This window comes from Patella vulgata, chromosome 4 (genome assembly GCF_932274485.2).
Source record: "Patella vulgata chromosome 4, xgPatVulg1.2, whole genome shotgun sequence".
Taxonomy (NCBI): Eukaryota; Metazoa; Mollusca; class Gastropoda; family Patellidae; genus Patella; species Patella vulgata.
The window spans coordinates 47,326,822-47,348,578 of NC_065882.2; the positions used below are offsets into that span (position 1 = coordinate 47,326,822).

Sequence of the window (21,757 nt, forward strand, 5' to 3'; positions counted from 1 at the left end):
TGGAAGATTGGTACATCTAAGCAACCGCTGGTACAGGCACGTGTCCGGTATAAATAATGACGCTAGTTCCTTCTGGACTTACTTACTTTCAACAATTTGATATTTTTCAGAAGGTTAAAACTCACTTATATGACAAATGCGAAATTAATTATGGCGTAATGTAAAATGTTACTTACCTTATATATTCCTGGTGCTAAATCTAGACGAGCTTCAGACCAGTCCGGTCCTTGTCTACCTGTTACTTTAAACAATACCTCAGCTGCTCTTTTATCTGATACTTTATTTATTGATAATGATCCAATACCATGACCGTTCATATGGTACCACACCCTTACACTACAATTACTGTTCACCATGAATTTGGGACTTACCATTCTGGACATTGAGTTTGGTTGAAGAATTTCATGTCCATTAATAAAGGCATAATAACCCTCTGTATTATAAATAAATAGAACCATATAATTAGGCTTCTTTCATTTCAGATTCCGTTCTAAACCAATTACCCTTTTAATGTAAATGTTTGAATTCATTACATTAGGTTATAGTATTGTCGGTATTCCTTTGATGTTTCCTTATTATATATTTTAACTAATAAACCTCTACGCGAGAAAGATTCAAAAATTTTTCCTGTAATGGTAGAGTAAGAGAATCTCGTACAATAGAGTCGATGTCTTGTCGGTAAACACCAAACCGTAAAATTATTTTTTTTTATGCTTTACAAATTAAATATTTTATCCTAAAAGTGTTGTTTATAAAGATCCGGTATAGTATGTCAACCACAACAGTTCTTACCTGAGCCGCCAGTTGTATGATCTGCTGAGGGACCTGATGTTCTATCAGGAGTACCTAGAGATGTTCTCCTCCAATCAAACTGGTCGTCTTTATCTTGATACCAGTGACAGAAACTCTTGTCAAAATTACAGGCTATTTCTTTAAACGTAAAATTGTACAAGCCATTGAGTTAGGAGCAGAACAGTAGGACGTTAAACTCCATTTCATTTCATTTCATTTCATTTACAAGCCATTGAACATGTCGGTGCATTAAGGTATTTTATTGTCTGAAACCTACCCCCAAAATATATTCAGTGCCCATGTTAGATGTTGGTATTGGTAGTTTATATTCATGATAAATTATTGGAATGTTCTATTTCTGTATGGTCTAGAATATTAATCTAGCATGGTGTAGCACAGGTAATCGTCTGCTTTAAGACTTTTTTTCCAGCTGTACTTCTTGGTTAGCACGTGCGCGCTGTACCCTAAGGCCTGTCATTGAGTAAACTGGCGTTTTTCGAATCCCCGGTTGTATGTGACAAGGAGTAGGGTCGCCTGTCCAACCTCGTGGGTTTTCTCCGGGTCCTCCGGTTTCCTGCCACTGCTAAAGACCCCTACGCGCAAGCGAATTATTGAAATAAAATTAAAAACCATATGTTAGTCACGAAATGACCTAATTTGTGTCGAGTGGACGTTAAACCCAATCTCCCCCTCTCTCTCTCTTTTGGGATAGAGTATATATAGTGATCAGAAATAGTAGACCTCTTCTTCCCATCATGAATTGACTTTCGATATACAATTTCTTTTATGCCATTTGGGGATCACGTGGCTAAGTGGGTAAGACGCTAGCTCGCTAGCCTGGAGGTCGGGTGTTCGATCCCTGCATTGGCCGAGAAAGTTCATCCAGATTTTCCGGCGTGGTTCTCCCTTGTCAGTGATGCAGGACGGAGGGGCTGACAAGGAAAGCTGTCTAGTCGTTCGGATGGGACGAAAAACCGAGGTCCCGTGTACACATTGGCGTGCACGTAAAAGATCCCTTGGCAGTTGGAATTCGATATAAGAGTAGGCCGTAGTGCCGCTGTCCGGGCAAAATTTCCCTCATAGCACACTGTATGGCGTATGCCCGTCTTCATTAGCCCAGGTTAGGAGCAGAACAGTAGGACGTTAAACCCCATTTCATTTCATTTCATTTCATTTTATGCCATTTAGTTACAATCTATCGGCCATTACGGATTTCTGTCATATGATCTAAAATTTGGAAATAACGTTTGACTTCTTGATTAATTTATCTGCGATATAACCCTCGGTGGAAACGGACATAAAGCCCCAAGAACAAACGAACGAACGATCAATTATCTACTTGAGTACCACTTAGATATAAGTGATCCATTTTATCAATTTGATAACACGTTATCATATATCCATTTATACTTATTGTAACCTACATGATTTATACCTACCATTAACATCATAGATTGTTTCTTGTGTTGTTGTCGGAGGAGGTGCGGTTATTTCTGGAAATAAAAAATCGATCCATAATAACAACTAGACGATAAGTAGTTTGTGTGTTAACACGGAATATTGTAAATATCAATGGATGCATTTGACCGATGGTTTGCTATTCTAGAAGATACTGCATACTGATTACTTCAACTGGTTAATTCAGATACTAGCTGATAATAGTTAAACATTCTGCTTCCTCCAAATACCAGTTCCGAAGAGACTGGACGATTCTGACGCTGGAACTTCATATCCTAGACCAGGTCCGAAATTGGAGGGGGAGGGGGGGGTTGTGGTTGTGACAAGTAAACAAATAAATATATATATCCTACTGACATACAGATTGCATTTGTGTGCGTGTGACGGACAATAACCAGAATATGCCCCCTTTTCAATGTTGATGCAAGAGCCCCAGTACCATTTTCAGCCAGGAGCCTCATGCAAGCTTAATACGGTTCTTGTTTCGAAATAACCAGATTCAACCGTAGATAACGTGGTTACTGTTAAGTACGGAGAGAGTGCATCTTAATAATACAACTGAGACAGTAATTTACTTTGAGATTTTGTTTACGATAAAAACAGGTTTTTGTTTATATATAAGAAAATAAATTAACAGTATTACATACTTCCAAAACTACCATTGATTTTTATATCATCAATAGCTACATCACTTCCATAGTGTAAACGAGCGGTAGCTGATATACATAACTAAAAAAGAGGTCATTTATTATCTCATTTATCCAGATTGGTTGCATAGAAAAACGTATAAACCTGTTTTTCCAGATTCATACCCACAGAAATTCATGCGCGTCGAACAAGAGCTCAATTACATATAACCAGCTTTGATCCCAAGATAACATTACTTTATGGACCTGGAATCGAGTGTGGCGTCTTCGCCACCATCTTGGAATTGTCATGCAATCCAAGCCCGTCAATTCATGCACAAATTGTCCAAGGAACAAGTTTTATGTCGACCGTTGGCGGGGCCTTATGATTTCTTCGAAGAGCGTCGCAAGCAACACCAAGATGAGTAGCGCTTGATACCCAGTTCCTTGTCCAAAAAGGTCTATCACATTACACGCAATTTAAAATTTGCCTTGCTGCTCCCCTTGAGACAATTTATTAATATCGTTTTAATAACTATTGCATACTATTTGGATTTCAAGAATTTATCAGTTAAAAAATATATTTTATAACGTTATATTGATAGAATAACCCTACGCACCTTATACGTTCCCTTGGGTAGATTAATTTTGATGTTTTTCCACTCAACGCCTCGTCTCCCACGCTGTTCCCATAGTGTCGTCCTACTATTAACGGTGGTGTTGATCAGCGCAATCTCTAAATTACCAATACCAATTCCATTCATGTGATACCAAATCTCAAAAGATACATTAGTCGTGACAACCAGAACTGGTGAATTGAGTTCAGCTGTTGCATTAGGGAAACCAGCAATGCTGCCTGACAAGTATGCATAAAACCCGTCTGGAAATTGAAACATATATTTTTAACTTATAGAATAAATTACAGGCATAAAGGATCATTCCATTTAATAAACCATGGATTAATAAATTTATTTACTTTCTAATTTTCTATCTAATTATGTTTCTATAAGCAGAAAAGGGTATTATCTGGTCATGGTGTTTTTATTCTCAATAGACGGAAGGTTTAATTGATTGAATAATCAAGTATTACATAGTTACCCCACCAAAAAAAAAACCAAAAAAAAACCATGAGTGTGAGGTAATAAAGTTCGATACTCACTTCCTGTTGTGTGGTCATGCTGAGGTCCGGAACTTTTATCCGGTGTTTTTACATTTGTTCTAGCCCAGTCGAGATTATCTGTTTTTGATTGATACCAATCACAAAAATCTTGTTCAAAATCACACGATACATTACTGGTAGTTGAACCTAAGACGATAAAACTAATATTATTAATAGTTATCATAACTCTTTCTGGGACTTAAAATGGAAGGCGTTGGAAGTGTGATTTTGAACGTTCATTAGAAAAATATAAATTTCTTTAAAATGCCTTAAGAAAATATTTCTTATAGTTTTAGATTTCCTATTTTTATAATATCATTTTTTAGTAATGTACAGAATAAATCTGGTATAAAAAACAACAAAAACAAAAATCACAACATATACACACAAAATGTCCTTAAAACGCAACAAAGAAAAAACACCAAAACAAGAATTTGACAAATAAAAACTTAGAAATTAATTTATCTAATTTATCTATCTCTTCTTACTTAAAAATACTGGTATTCATATTAATAATAATATAAAGTATTTTATATAAAAAAAACGTACCAATTAAAGCCACCAGTATGATAACTCCTGGTATTATTGTATTGGTCATTTTAGAAAACTTCAGAGAAAACAGAAAACCAACTTTCTACACTATTTGTACTTAATGGAAAGATGTTACACGGCGGGACGATTATAAGATTCTGATAACCCAAATAACTGTGATAAGAGAAATAAAGTATGTTGTGGCCTGGAATTTTTATTTTTTATCAACATTCTGCTTTGTATATATTATTTATCTAATATGTATCCGCACAATTGACGTGATCGTCACACCTGGTAACTACAAGGTTTAGTTTAATACGGTTGGTTTATCCAAGCGACCTGCAATGATAAGAGCTCCCTGGTGGCAGATTAAAGACATCAAGGACAAACTACTGATATAAAACGTTTTTAACACTTATGATATTAAACAAAGTAATGGAATATTTTTTTTACACTTACTTGACACAATGATACGGATCCCGGTAAGGGACGCAAAAAAAAAAATATAATAATAATAACGGGCGCGCGCCGGATATATTAACTGGCGCGCGCCGGATAATAACTGGCGCGCGCCGTATAATTTCCAATAAGAAATAGAATGAAATGGGGTTTAAAGTCCTGACTAATCAAGACGGGCATACGTCATATATAGTGCGTACTATGAGGAAAAGTTTGCCCGGGCAGCGGTACTACGGCTTACTCTTATATCGAATTCCAAATGCCAGGGGATCATTTACGTGCATGCCAATGTGGACACCAGACCTCGGTATTTCGTCCCATCCCAACTACTGTACGTTGACCGTAGGCTCGCTATCCAGGAGACCCCTTGTTCCATCACTGCTTTGGCCGAGAAAGTTCATCGGCATTTTCCAGCGTGGTTCCTCCTATAACATCGGACCGCCTGCCTAAAGCCCCCCCCCCCCACACACACACACACACTACAGCTCCTCAACCAACTCCCATAAAGCAAAACAATATACACTTATATACACCTATGTAGACATGTACAGTGCTATAAATTAATGTTTTGCTAATCTATAAGATGATCATCATTTATATTACATTTTCCGCCATTTAGGCACCGAACCGCCTGCCTACAGCCCCCTACTTGCCCGGCCCTCACACAAGACAAACAGACATCCAAAAGGCTCCTTTGTACTTATTTAGACATGTACTGTAGAGTGTTATAAACTGATCATCACATTTCAATTGAAGACATTGGACCCTCACCACCTCAATCCCCAGCGCCGTATCACGGAAAGGCCTCCTCAAACACCTGGCCAGAATCGAAATCTACGCACAAAACTGCTCTATAAAGACCTGGTGTCATAAATTATCTCCGCCCCACACCCCCCCACCCCCCCCCCCCCCCGAGCCACTGGACGTGTGACAATCTTACCATTTGATCAAATACCACGTAAACTGAAGACGTCGAGAACATCAACTTCTTTAAGGGAACCCTACCACACTCGCAGACTCCTCCTCGGCCCGTGGAGGTCACAACATTTATTTCCACTTCAAAACCGAATACTACATTTTGGTGTCTTTTAGTACATCCCAATGAGGTCTGGTGTGCGTGTAGTTTGGAATTAATAAGGATGAAATTATTAATTTAATAAATTTGTTATTAAACAGACCCCAGGACTGGACAAAGGTGGATAACCAAGTGAAATTTGTTACATGCCCCATTAGCCTACAGCTGTTTGTGAAATATCAGTGATGTATCTACGATTTCTGGTCTAACATCTAATATTTCATTTGGTTCAAAGAGAAATAAGAAAGAAAGACAAACAGGACAAGCTTGATAAATGATATGCTATAACGGCACGTTCGGGAGTTTTATGACATTTTATATATATTGGCAACTTAGTAGTGTGTAAATTGTATATTTTAGCCATTCTAAAACCACAACCAGTGAGAAAGCCCAGTAAATTCTCGACCAGTCATTCATTCTTTGTAAAGACAAATAACATTGCCATAAAAACAGAAAAGGTTGTCGTTTCACGACATTGCTAGAACTTTATGACATGTTGTAGTATTTTAAGAAGGACACCCATTTTCGAAACACCATATTACACTCCTTCACATGGAGAACCGATTACTCTCCAGTTTTGTTTTAGTAATAATTCTCGAACTCGTGTTTATTCCTTTTACTGATCATGAAAAGGCAATGTCATTATCATGCAATAGTGTGATAATAAACGAACACTGAAAGATAAAGATATAGATAACGATAAGTATATGGATATGTATAATGAAGATCTTTCATCTCTATTGTTCGTTATCTGTATCAGCCTGAGCTATCTGATTAGCATCAAACCATTTACAAAAAGATCATGGTTAAAATGGGGTTACAAATATTAAATTCGATCCTGTATTTGTGTCTTTGTATATGGATAGTTTCAGGTAATTTGTTTACATTTGTTAATCATTTTGTATTACAGGAACGGATAAAATATTGGACATCTTTGCCTAATTTGATTTATATATTCACATGTGTGATGTGGGTGGGTGGTAGCTATAAAATATTGTCGGTGGTATCTTTCTGAACTCCTATAACAAAATAGGTTTTCGTAGTATTCTTATCTGTTCCGTCCTAGAAAACTATTCATTGGTTTGGCATAATTTCCTTGTTAAAATCCCGTGCAGGACGGCGGGCCTGGCAAGGAATAGTGTCTAGCCATTCGGGTTGCATGAAAAACTGAGGTCTCGTGTACACATTGGCTTACACCTAAACGAATTCTAGTGCAGAAATATAAGACGTTAAACACAATTTCATTTGATTTCTTAAAATCCACATACAAGCTTGCCTACGTTAGTAACTTAAAAAAAAAAACAAAGTTTATAACACACAGACTTTTATGTTTGGAGAAATGTACTGGTATCCTACATGTGCATCCCACCTACTGTAATACAATATTGTACAGTCCATTATGTTATCGTTTCCCCCAAAACATAATGTTATAGTTACCCCCAAAACATAATGTTATAGTTACCCCAAAACATAATGTTATAGTTACCCCCAAAACATAATATTATACAACTTTTATTGTTAGTTTAATCTTTTATTGTGTGTTTTTAAATGTTTAAAGGTGATGACCGGAAATCAATTAGCTGCCAGTTTGAAGAAGAATTCTGTTCGTGGACGTCTGCTCAAAGCTATAAATATGCATGGAACAGAACAGACAAGGACACACCTGATAGCACGTCAGGTCCACGTAAAGATCACACATTTTGGGGTAAGAAAATCATATAACATTAAATGCAGATGCAGGCCTTGCCGATCTCGTTCAATCGCGAACCATAATTAATGACTTCAGCAATTCTAATACATCTTTCAATATGGTGTCGCCAACTGAGCATGAGATGATTATAAATTATTATAAAGGGCCTTTTCACCGTTTTTTTAAAATCTAAAGTTTACATATTGGTGATGCATTTATTCTGGCTGACTAATAACATTTATTCTAGCTTTACTCCGCTGACTAATAATATGTCGCGAATGGCTAATTAACATCCTGTGATTTGAATTGGATAATGGACTATATTAATTTTATTTTCTTATTATCCAGATAGTAATAATACCTTTGGATATTTCATCTATACACATGGCTATGACGCTGGTAGAGAAAATATATCCGCCATTTTGACCAGTACCGGTATACATTTACCAGTAGCTGCTAATTTCAGTTTTTGGTATTACATGAACGGCATTAATATAGGATCACTGACTTTACGTCTTCTTGATCCACGAACACCTGAAAATAACAAGGTTCTATGGAGTTTGTCTGGGAGACAAGGTGGAATCTGGAAGCAGGCTATCGTTTTACTCGAGGTAAATAAAAAATGTTTTAATCCCAAATATAACTTACTTGTGTATAAAGATATTCAAATATATATAAACTATACGTTCAAGAAATGAATGATTGCTTTTCATGTCGATGTGCAAATTAATATTATATGTATTATACCTCGACATAATTCAAGAAGGTTATGATATTCTTAAAATACTGAACTGACTATCGCCATATTTCGGTAAAAATATGATTTTGACTAATCTGTTATGCTACTTCTAAGGACCTTCTATGGGTACCCATCGATTGTACACAACACACGTCGCAAATACGGAACAATTTGGTATCTGTTGGTCGACGAGACAGAACATCTTTGTTATTTTATTAAATTACATTCAGTCTATAATTGAATTGTTTCGTTTGATAAAACGTATAATATTTTCGGATATGTTGAAATTAAATTTACATAAAATCCATTGGCGTACAAGCCAAGGGGGCGGCGGAGGGGGGGGGGGCAATCTGACTTTTCGGGCAGACGAGTAAAGTGAGAAAAAAAATTAGTTGGCAAAATAAGTGCCCGAAATCTAATAAAACACTAATTTTACTTTTCTTTTAACTGAATACCAGGAATTTGTACTGAATTGACTATGGGTTAAAACATTTTGTCTGGAGCCACTCTACTTTGTGCGACATTTTTCGGGCATCAATTATTATTTGTGAATGCAGCTGCAACAGTCTGATTGGATGGTTGGAATTCAGGTCGGCATGGGGTGGCATTTCGGTTACAAAACCATTGGACAATTTTGAAACTGATTAACTAACGGGCTAGAATAGCAGAAAAACGCATTTGCGGCGGTTAATTTTTCAAAATTGTCTCCGGGAGGGTGAGACCACCATACCCCGGGGCGATTGATTGGCTTTTTGGATGCTAGGCTATATTGGACCACATTGAAGTTGCTGTATTCACGGGCTGAAATAGCACGAAAACGCGTTTGCGGCAGTTAAATTTTGAAAATTTTCTCCCTAGGTCACGACTCCGTTGACTGTAAACGATTGATTCGTTGATTCGAATTCGAGTCAGCCCCTCTGAAGTTGTATTCACGGGCTGGAATAGCAGGAAAATGCGTTTGCGGCCGTCAAATTTTCCAAATTATCTTGGGGGATCCCTACACGGTAAGCCCCGCTCATTCGCCTCTCGCGAAATTTATTTTTCGGGCATTTCGGGTTCTGTCCCCTTAAAAGTCATCGACCCCGTATCTGACAATTTATAGCAGAGATACACGCGTTTTATGTTTAAATTTCAGGGTTTTAGATATTAAAAGATTTTTTTTTATTTTCTTTAAAAAATTTTCCCATTCGAAACTGGAACTTTTCGAATGCGTGCTGAACATAAAAGTTGTAATACCTCTGACATAAACATTATTTTATTTTATTTCGTACATATAGGGTTCAACGGAGAATAATACCTTCAAGTTAGAGTTTGCCTCTACAGCAGTGGGTCCTGTTGGAAGTGACATCGCCCTTGATGATTTTATTTTGTCTAGCGAGAAGCAACGTAATGCATCTGGTCACACGGTAAGTCTTACTGTTTATATACGGGTGTGGCGGTTTGACTCGGTACCCGGTTTGCCTAGACATTTCGTTCGTAAACGCCCACGTTTCAGTGTGGGATGCATTATGCCATCACTGTGCCTGTCCGTCGATCTGCCAACAATTGACTTGTGAACGCAATACACAGTACAGTTTTAAGGGACTCTATTTTCAAACATTGTCTGAAATATTGGGGTCACGAGAGGGCCTTGGGTTTCGGAGTTACCCCCCCCCCCCCACACACACACACACATTCCGAACAACCCAAAGTGGTGATATAACCTTTTTGCCATGTCTAAATATTAAAAAAAAAACCCCAAAAAATCAGTTCGAAAATAACGGCTTAATTTCTTTAAAGTCTCTGGACAATTATTGAGAGATAGAAGAATCCGTTGTCAAAAAATGAAATCCCCTTACACAGCCTGGAAAGTATGTATTTCTCAGAAAAGTATCACCGAGCGTCAGATAGTATACAGGACACGGATAATGTACCAAATTATATCGGGGTCTTTTTCATTAATATTTGTATCTAATTTTCAGAAACCCACAACCACGCCCACTAAACAAACTATTACACTAGAGAAGGGATCGTGTGATTTTAATCCAACAATGTGTGATTATACTTCTCTTAGTATTAATGGTAGCAACGTCATATGGGAGTTACATGTACATTCGGACAGCAAAACCTTCCGAGGAATTCCTAAAGGAGACGGTTTGTAATATGTTTTGTCTACCTATTTAAGGTTTTGCTGGTTAGGTGTACATTAATTAATACCAGAAATCAAAGTTTTCTTCGACTTTCCTTTGTAATTCACAACGACCAGATGACAGATGGAACTAGATATCATTCCTCCTACACTGTAACAAAAATTTCCGTGAAAAAACGTAAAAAATTCCGGAAACAAAAATTACCAGGAAAATTTTATCCGTATTTGTTTTTCCTGTAATTTACAGAAATTATCTCAATTAACATAAATTCCATTTTCAAATACAGAAAAAAAAATCCTGACCATGAAGGTGATAAAAATTTCATTGAATTAACCATTGACTTTATACGCGTGCGTGAATTAGCTTTATTTAACGTCCGCTTCCACCGAAGTGATATCGCAGATAATCTTTAAACGTAACCTCTTTTCGCTAATATATATAAGAATCGAGAGCAAGGTATCACAAACCGCTACTCGTCAGTGGTTGGAGGCTTTCAGGTGTAAATTTCGGTATTATCAATTCGCAGGTATGTTGACTCTGCCATAGAGACAAACCGACTTACACTGGCCAACCGGTTGCACTATCCGGATTTAAGTGTGCTTGATTACCAGATTTTACAACCTTAACACACGCAGCATTAAAACATATTTTTACATATCTATGAAAATACTTACAATCTGATTTCCGTATGATGAATAACAATACACTTTATAGATCTTATAAATAATGGAAATTAGATATACACGTCAATTAATATACCAAACGTTACAAAATATGATTCTTCATATTATGGTTAATAAATTGAAATGAATACTATAACATGATGATTATTAGGAATGATTATATATGTATACTATTACTTATCGTTGCACCGTTTATCCCGTAAAATAACAGAATTAAGTCCCTTACAGAACGGAATAAAACATTTTATCCCTAAATTTCACGGAACTTCCTTGTCATTCCACCGTTTATTCCGTAAAATAACAGAATTAAGTCCATTATAGAAGGGAATAAAACATTTTATCCCTAAATTTCACGGAAATTTCCTGTCTAATACTGAATAATCCACAGAAATACATAAAATACGTAATTTGAAGAAATAATTCACACTATTAACACAAGTTCTCCAAAAAATCCATCGATTAACAGAAAAAAGGTGTTAAATTACGGAATTCGGCCACATAAAAAATGGATATTTTTTACAGTGTACCCTCGAGATGAAGTGTTCGCCTAACCTAATTGATCTGACATTTTGTTAGTGCCTTCTGATCATACACCTCACACTGTTTGATTTGTTTAAATCCCCCTCTCATCATTGCGTCAGTTGTATTATGCATTGTCATTAATATGTGAATTTTATCTCCGTAGGTCATTATGTTTATTTTAAAACTAATGTACTTGGTTCCAAGAATGGCGAAAAGGCAGCTCTGATATCACCAACACTGGACACCGATGGATGTGGTTGTTTGAATATAAGTTTTGAATACATTTTGTCAACGCCTGCTATGACACTGTCTGTTAATCTATTAGATAATGGACAATACACCGAATTAAAGACACTAACAAGTAACTCAACCACAACATGGCAGCAATCTAAGATAGATGACGTGTGTCCACTTAATAATCAAAAGGTATAATACCTCTTCTTCTCTCATCTCTCTATGTCTTCTTTTGGCTCAGTGAATAAAGCGTTAGCTAACAAACAAGGTAATCTCGGAGTCGCACCGGTGTTGGCCGAGGAAGTTCCGCTGAACTTTCCGGCGTGGTTTCCCCTTGTCATTCATTAGTGAAGGATGGAGGGCCTGTCAAGGTGCAATGCCTACAGTAATTCGGATGGGACGAAAAATCGAGATCCCGTGTACATATTGGCATGTATTTAAAAGATCCCTTGACTCTTGGAATAAGAGTAGCCTTAGCGCGGCTATCCGGACAAAATTTCCCACATTCCACACTGCCACTCGGCAAACCTCGGCAGATTCCGGTACCCTACATCTAGCCTCGGCTGTATGACAGTAAGTGATATGTACCTACGCCTATACATTTGCGATGCGGCACCGGTTTACTTATAAGGGAAACTTGCACGCGTTTAGAAAGAAGTTCTCAAAATTGCGTCGTTCGAAGAGTGTGTAGAATTTTCAGTGCAAATTTGTCCTTGTCTAAAGAAAATCGGATAAACTTGAAAGAAAAACAGCTTAAAACTTTGAAAATTTTGTAAGATAAAACATTCTTCAAATACGTCGTCATCAATCACGTCATTAGGCGTCATGGACAACGCCATTGTAATCCGGGAACTTGAAAGTAGTTCTAATGGCGGACTTTGTCATACAGCCGAGATAAGATGTAGGGTACTGGAATCTGTTGAGGTTTGCCGAGTGACCACACTGCATGGCGTGTGTCCGTTTTCATAAGTCGAGAAAAATAGGACGTTATTATTATAGGACATGTAACCATTTGGCATTATATGAACTGACCAACAACAAATCCAGTGTTGATATTAAATATAATTATTCCGTGTCTGCTGCATGTATTTTATAACTGTGTTAATAGGGATTTCCTGTCTGTCAAAGCATGTTCTGTAATTCAAGCATTAAAGCGCTTTGGTATTCGAAGTCAAAGTTGATATAATCAATCAGTTTTCTTATCTTGTTGTATAGTTAGCATTTATCTCAGAACGAGTAAATGGATTCTACTTTCTTGGTGTCGATAATATTCAAATAACAAAGGGAAATTGTAAGTTTTTAATATATATATTTTATGTAAATATAAGGCTCCCCAGATTATCCTACAGCTCATTTTCTGTCTAAAGTGTTGAAATTGAACAAACTCACTCTATCTTATAACACTGGCTATCTATAGGGACATATAATTTTAAACGTATCGTCTAACAAAACTGTCAAACACAATGGAATCGATTGTATTTTTGACCTTTTAATGAACATTACACTGTTCTTTCTGCTTCGCCTTCGACTATAACGAATGTTAGTTTGAACAAAACAGCAGCCATTTATTGTGTACATCATGGTAACTGGCTGTCTAACTGTTCGCTTATGGAGTCAGACCATGTATGTGTATCTGAAGATTTCAATGGATGGATCACATTCATGCTATTGGCCAAGCATAGATGGATAAGGACATGAAGAAAACAACCCGTGTTAGAAGGATGTGCAGTGAAACCTTTCGTGGTGATTTAAAAGGTTGATGATTTTATATAACCTTGTTTCTACTTTGATGGTTTTCCCGCGTGATGCTCCATTTGTTGTAGAAAGTTTTCAAACCTACAAAATTTGGGAAGAAGTTAGAGCAATGCCAAAATCCACCTGTTAACACTGCATTATTATAGATGCGGGGCGAACGCTACTTTTCCTCGCAGGGTCGTAAGGCATGTTAGAATATTTAAGTTACCTTTGATGTGCATACAAATTCAGCGCTAGCCTGTCCATCCTCTATTCGTTGTAGTTGATGCCAATACATTGTCACTTGGTATGATTAGGACTAATTTTGACCAAGTATATATAAGCCAGAGTAGAGCTTGGTGATGGGTTGATAATAACTGACATATTAGAACTGGGAATTTTAAATGTTATTGTAATTGCTGATCCATATGTTAATGACCAATAAGTGCTCTGTGTAATTAAGATGTGTGGGGAGCAACCAGGCCCATATTACTCATTTTAAATGTTTATGTTATGGCATATATTAGTGTCAGTGAACTTGTTTTCCTGCTGGTTGGTGTATGTTTCTGTACTTGACAACCTAAATTAATACGAATCCAATTAAGCAGAATAATTGACATAAGTATAAATGTTTATTGCATGACTTATTTATGTTAGTAAACCTACTTTATACAGAACCATGAGCTGATATTTTTAAACTACAATGAAAATCATCTTACATTTTCAGGCAAACATCCACAGTTAAGACCCATATTCTGTGACTTTGACTCGAACTTATGCCATTTCAATCAATCGCACAATAATGTAGACGAGTGGATTGTTGGCACAAGTGAGAATGGACCTACAACCGACTTCACTACAGGAACCGGTAAACCTATTTTAAAACATTTCCTTGAAGATCATTGTAATTTACAATCCTAGAGATGTACGTGTTTCACTTCGACAAAAATTCGGTGTATATCACGGAGAGGTGTAGTTAGACATGTTCCTCCATGAAGTCATCTGTGTGTGGCAGTCCCATTTAGATATAGAAATTTTCGTTTGCATTGAAATACGACCCTTCAGGGTCAATCCGAAGTGGGTATATCATAATTGGCTTTGGGGCAGTATAATTACTTCTGCACATAAGGGAGTGGTCCTATAGTTCTGTATACAAACGATATGACTAGTGAATAAAACACTTTTTTTCAATTCACCGTTCCTATCCTTCGCTATAATATATTATACATGTAGCTGCAATATGAAAATACCCCTCTTCCCCACCTCTGTTCTAGGGCTATTTTGGAATCCTTACCAACTATTTTTCACCGTGATTCTTCTTTGTTCGCCAAAATGAATCATTTCTCGACACATTTATAATAATTTATAATAATTCCCACTATTTCCAAGTAGAATTTTGTGATTAAAATCATACACAAAGTATGTTTAAACTGGTCAGCCATTACGAGACTCGCACATGCGCAGATTGCATGTTTTGGGGGTTTTTTATCTCAAAATTTACTTAAAAATAGTGTTGAATTATTGTAAATTTGTGTCAGGTATGGCGAGAAATGATTCCTTTTGGCGAAAAATAAAGATTCATGGTGAAAAATAGAAGGTAAGGATTTCAAAATAGCCCTAGAACAGAGGTGGGGAAGAGCGTTATTTTCATATTGCAATTATATATGGACGGATAGGAACGGTTTATGGACAGCGTACGATCAGAGACCGTTCCTAAAGGAAATGAAATGGAGTTTAACGTCCTACTGTTCTGCTCCTACCTGGGCCAATGAAGACGGGCATACGACATACAGTGTGCTATGAGGGAAATTTTGCCCGGACAGCGGTACTGCGGCCTACTCTTATATCGAATTCCAACTGTCAAGGGATCTTTTACGTGCACGCCAATGTGTACACGGGACCTCAGTTTTTCGTCCCATCCGAACGACTAGACAGCTGTCCTTGTCAGGTCCTTCGTCCTGCATCACTGACAAGGGGGAACCACACCGGAAAATCTGGATGAACGTTCCTCAAGGAACTATATATGGACCAGGAACCGATGTCATCGACACCATCTAGGAATTGTGACTTCTTATCAAAAACCTTTATCCAAGGATCCGGAATACCAAGTTCCAATGTCGATGGTACTCGGGCCCGTATCTAGACACCATTAAGCGGGGGGCATTACCTTTCGGTAGGGGGGCGAACATTTTGAGGAAATTTTCGGAAAAGTCATTCTAACAGACTGTTGTAATCATCATGCTATGTAGTTACCTAGGCGTCTAATAAGCATTTTAAAATAAGTATTCAAACAAAAAAAAATCGTGATTTTTTAAATTTATTTAAAACTATTTTAGATCAGTACCAAAAAAATGGTTTATAAAGTAATGAGATACCATGGGATTATGCGCATAGTCGCCTGAATTATACCTCCTCCTGCTTAGGGAAGCGTAGTTTTTTTTTAGGTTAATATAAGGAACTGTGTATACTTTAATGATTGTTAGCAATTTCTGAGCGGGGGGGGGGGGGCGGGCGAGCATTTCACGCGGGGGGGGGGGGCATGCCCCCCCCCCCCCCGCGCCCCCTGTAGATACGGGCCCGATGGTACTTAAATTGGCTTTTTAAGAAGAGCGTCGGCCCCAGGAAGTACAAGAAGATGAGGTCCTGGTCCAACAATACCTAGGCAAATTTGTTTTGGTATCTCATTCATACTTTTATTATTTGCAGGTCGATATCTATATTTTAGTTTTAATCAATCTCGACTAAATACAAAGGCTCGTTTACTATCACCACCTATAGATGCTAATTCTTACAAATGTTTCTTGTTGAGATACCAAACAAACTCAACACAAAACAACACACTCAGTATATATATTTTAACATCCGATAATCAACATCCTATATTACCTTCATGGACGCTTTACGACCACCCAGTCTCAAAATGGGATCAACTGGAAATAAATATACCACAAGAACTCCACAGTAAAAATGTAAGTATAATATGTGAAAAACAAAATTATAATTAGATTTCTTTTCTTTCTGTTCACTGGCTCTATACAAGGTTAGGTCAAGTCAGGTCAACCGAATACTAACTTCTTTAAGATGCTGTTAGACCTTAGACTATAATGCACATGTAAAAAAAAAGTGACGGGATATTATAATCAAGCCAGCTTGCCGGCTGCGGAGGGGCAGTGAAGTTTTTAGGGGGGGGGGGGGGGTACACCCGGCACAGTCTACAGTAGGTATTTTAGAGCTATGCCCCCCGCTGGCTACGGGCCTGATTATGATATTAATAACAAGACACGATGAAACAGGCAAATAGACTATTTATCTTAAATTCTAAAATATGATGTCAGATCTTGCTGTAGTTTACACATAAAGAGAAAGGTGGGCATTCTGTGATGTTAATTAGGTTAATTAGGAAGGATGTAAAGGGCTTATATATAATTTATCTTGTGGTTTTTTTATAGATCCAACTGTTGTTAGAAGGAGAAATATCATCAGATAATCAGGGCTATTTAGCTATAGATAATATGGATATCTTGACCGAACCATGTAAAGGTGAGTGAGAGAGAGACACAAACTAGGTCATTTCCGGACTAAATGTACAGGTAAAACAGACTAATAGACAACTAGGCCTACAAGTAATACATATTTATTTGTTATTGTCTCATATTTTCCAGGGGGCGGGGTCTAACATAAGATCTATTATCAAATCAACTTCCGTGGGGTTCGATCCCATGCCTCACCTGCCAGGTATATATCAGGGAGAGGGGTTTATATAGGCTTTGCCTGTTCCCCAATCCCCTCGGTTTCTGAATAAATATTGTTTATAAAAAAATATCAGGGTAATTTGAATGAAATTTTCAATATATTCATTTTTCATTATCTATTTTTGAACTATTATTATAACAAAAACAGCAAGCATTTTATCTGAATCTTACATAATGCATACCAAAATAATTAGAAATTCTTGGAAAATATAATGTGCACATGACACAATTCTATATAATACAACAACTGTTTGTTCCACTGGTTGTTAACAGTAGTTGTATTCCACAGAATTGCGTCCTGTGTATTTCCAGTTCAGTTACTTTACTGTTGTCATTGAGACCATTTTGAATATTGCACATACTTATTTTGTTGATTACAGAAAAACCAAACTGTTCTTCTAATCGGTGTTTAAACCATGGTCAATGTGTCGAGAGTCTCGCATCATTTGTTTGTTTTTGTCCACCAACTTTCACCGGAAGTATTTGTGAAACCCGAGGTAAAATATGTTATTAAAGCCAATAGAGGATAATGTAGGTGTCCACCAATTTTACATAACATATAGAACTTATTACGTCACTTTCAGATTTTGAAAATCGTTGTTATGAATCAATCGTAGTAAAAAATATATTAAAATTGTGTTTGGAATGTGTTTCACCATGTAATACTGGTGGACACAAACATTGTCCTTAAAGATACTTTCCCGCAAAAGTATTTATTTCCAATAAAAGTATGGAAATTTTGGTATATATGGAAAGTAGAAACATCTAATCTTACTAGAAAAATACTGGATTCCCTGAAAAATACCCATGGAGCGCATACAGGACAAAAATGTAAAGGTTTCCGTAACCGGCAATCCGACGATTAGGGATGTCTGCTCGAGTGACGTCAAAGGTTACACGCGAAGATTGTCTGATCTCTCAGCGTTAGTGAGCGCTTGATTTATATGTTGATAAACTTGATTATGAGCTTAAACGTACAACAGTTTATGAGATAAAATCCACGGAAAAAGACGTGGGCAGTGGATAATCCGAGAAATAATTATGCTTCGATATTTATGATAAATATGTGCAATGAATTCTCCCCCGGCTTCGCACCCGTTGCTAGGTACCGCCGCATCAGCCAAGTCTTCTTTTAATAGATTTTTTTTTATAGCTGGGGTAGTCCCTCTCGAATACAAATTTGAAAAGGAAATGAAATGAAATGAAATGAAATGAAATGGGATTTAACGTTCTGCTGTTCTGCCGAACTGGGATAATGAAGACGGGCATACGCCATACAGTGTGCTATGAGGGAAATTGTGCCCGGACAGCGGCACTATGACTTACTCTTATAACTGTCAGGGGATCTTTTACACGGGACGTCTTTAGCAGTGGGTGGAAACCAGAGTACCCGGAGAAAACCCACGAGGGTGGACAGGCGACCCTACTCCTTGCCACGTATCGAAAGCACGGCACTTGACTCAGTGATAACAATCCAACAATTGGACTGTGAGCAAGAAGCAGAACATTTTTTCCTTGTTGGTGTTCCAACACCATGGACGCTTTTTTTTTTAGCACGGACGTTAAACCCCATTCCCCTTCACCCAGCATCACTAAACTAAAGCCCTAATGCAAATTTGTTTGCATAAATCGTTCTGTTATTGATAGTTTTGTTTTCTTGAAATGAAACTGTAATTCTAGAAAAACAAATATTCATTTTTAAATGTATTTCAGTCCCGCCAACGTCAGTAATCCCTCCTACGACTGTCAGTGCTAATACCAATGCCGTTCCTCTCACGACCAAAGTTGATGTATCACAGCCAAAAATTTCAGTATCAACGCCAAGAATAAAAAATACGTCATCGATTTCTATGTACACTATGATGGTGAAATCGACAGAAAAGGTTCCCCGATCCACCAAGTCACCAATGCCCGTATCAACATTAGCAAATACAAATACGTCATCAGTTCCAATGTACAGTCTTTTCGTGAAATCCACTGAATCAGTTCCAAAATCAACGCCATCGCCAATGCCCTCATTATCCACAAGTGTATCTTCAACACCAATGGGCGAACCGCTCTCTAGTACAGTTTCAAACAAAAACGAGACAAATCATCTGAATGAAGAACAACTTTCTAAAGGTGAAAAATATGCGCTCGTTGTAGCTGGTTGTTGTTTTACTATAGTGCTAATTTTGTTCCTAATTTCATTGTACGTTAAAAAACGTAACAAGGGCGTGGATATGTTCGATGATACGTTATATTTAAAGATGGAGCAACAGGATAAAAGCAGTAGAAATAGAATTTCGACCCTTAACGATGACGCTGGTATAACAGTTATAAATGTTGTCAGTTTATAAGAGAGTGCGTCTGTATTAAAAGAGAGCAGACTATAACATTTAATTTATACTTGCATATTTTCAATTCTCGAAATTAAAAAAAATGTAAAACACAGTAAGTCTCGAATGGATCCGATGTTAGATAATAACTGACGGATAAACACTTGTTGTGGAAACGTTGGATCGGTGCCCTTCACCTTGATATCCACTCATTTCCCCAAACTAGGCCACATTACCAGTCAAACTGTACTACACGTATATTATTATTGTTCGATTTATATAGCGCTTCATTACACGTGAAGTGTTTCTAAGCGCATATCACAAACATATACTTCAAACACACAGAAACAATCAAAATCAGGAGAACATAATTAAACACAGCTGCCTGTTAGGCGCTATTATTCAAAGGTTTATATCCAACAAATCAACCGGCTAATCTCTATATTGAACTCAGTCGAGGTATTACCTGATGAACACCTACACCAAGTAGAGTTCAAAAATAAAAAACGAAGTTTAAAAGAATCAGCTTCATTAACAAAAATTAAACAATCAAAAACTAAACAGATAAATCAAATTCAAACGAAACAAATAAAACAAAGAAAATGAAAAGAGCAGTTCATTACCATTCTACATTAACAAAATAAAGGAAAACAACTTGTGAAATTTTTTTCAAAAAATAAGAGCAACTGATGTCAAGCCATATCTACTGTAGAATGTATTATTGGGTTATAAAAACGTCTATTTTAAGTTTCATCAAAAGCAGATAAAATCTATCTACACAACAATGTGGACATATATAACAATGACTTCGTAGCCTTTCAGGGCAACATTTAGATAGGCCTAGGAAGTTGTATTGAAAAATATAGGGGACTCAATAGCTTAGCGATAAATTAGGTTCAGATAAAAAAGGTTCCAGTTGTCTTACACGAATAGATAATTCGATTTAGTTGCGGATTTATGAACAGCGCTGTATATGCATTAAATTAATACAAAACCTGATCCCGGATACACCAAGCAATCAGGGGCGGATCGAGGGACCAAGCAGGTCGATGGGTGTAGCACTTTGGTCCTTGAGACAATATTGGTTCTTTGAAAAATTGTTGCTTCACCCTGTCTATAGAGTCAAATCACACGTACTTAATGAACGTGAATATATATTTATACATAAAAACAGTGATATTTAGGAAAATCATAACCATTGTCAAAATATATCCATCAAATTATATCGGTTTATTGACCTATGGTTGGTAGACCAAATAAGGTAATGTTTCCCCCTCTGGTCTTGAGAAATAAAGAGGTTTAATATTCCATATTTGGGATGGAAATTAACATCACGGTTAATCTAAGACGTGCAGAAATTAGGGGGGTTTTATAAACCTGTAACGGTAAATCTCTTTGATCTTTGGGGGTATATTCTATGCCCGGAATAACTTGCGGTCTGAAGGTCGGGGCGGCTTTGTATATATTATGCAGGGAAATTTGGGGTAATTCTTCTGAACTGAGCGTATCCTAATATATAGTCCATTGGTTGTATTTCAACAAAGCGTCCTTTTCACCAACGTTACTTTAGAGAACGTTTCAACGAATTTGATCTCTTGTAAAGACAACGCATACACAAATCATCTGATGATTCAGGATCTTGGGTTTAATTTAATTTCATGACATGTGGTAGCTACCAAGTTTGGAGTTTTTACGCCCCCTCCCAAATGGCAAAAAATCATGCGGTTTCAATGCGGTTTTCAACATTATAATCATAATGCTCAATCAGTGTCAAACATATAGCCTACCGTGGGTAAGATATGCTACGAATCGATTCTAGCATGTTCCACACAGCCCAATATTACCCGGTGGTACTG

At 37.1% G+C, this 21,757-nt stretch overlaps 2 long non-coding RNA genes across 2 annotated transcripts; one reads left to right on the forward strand and one right to left on the reverse strand.

The window, feature by feature from the left end:
• Positions 1-812: 812 nt before the first annotated feature.
• LOC126817903 (uncharacterized) lies at positions 813-2,981 on the reverse strand. The gene is made up of 3 exons (XR_007679134.2): positions 2,898-2,981; positions 2,232-2,285; positions 813-930 (listed from the first exon to the last, which is right to left on the reverse strand). It is a non-coding gene; the product is annotated as an uncharacterized LOC126817903 (long non-coding RNA).
• Positions 2,982-15,312: 12,331 nt separating this feature from the next.
• Positions 15,313-19,945, forward strand: LOC126817506 (uncharacterized). The gene is made up of 5 exons (XR_007679036.2): positions 15,313-15,428; positions 16,538-16,800; positions 17,281-17,371; positions 17,964-18,080; positions 19,297-19,945. It is a non-coding gene; the product is annotated as an uncharacterized LOC126817506 (long non-coding RNA).
• The last annotated feature ends 1,812 nt before the right edge of the window (positions 19,946-21,757 follow it).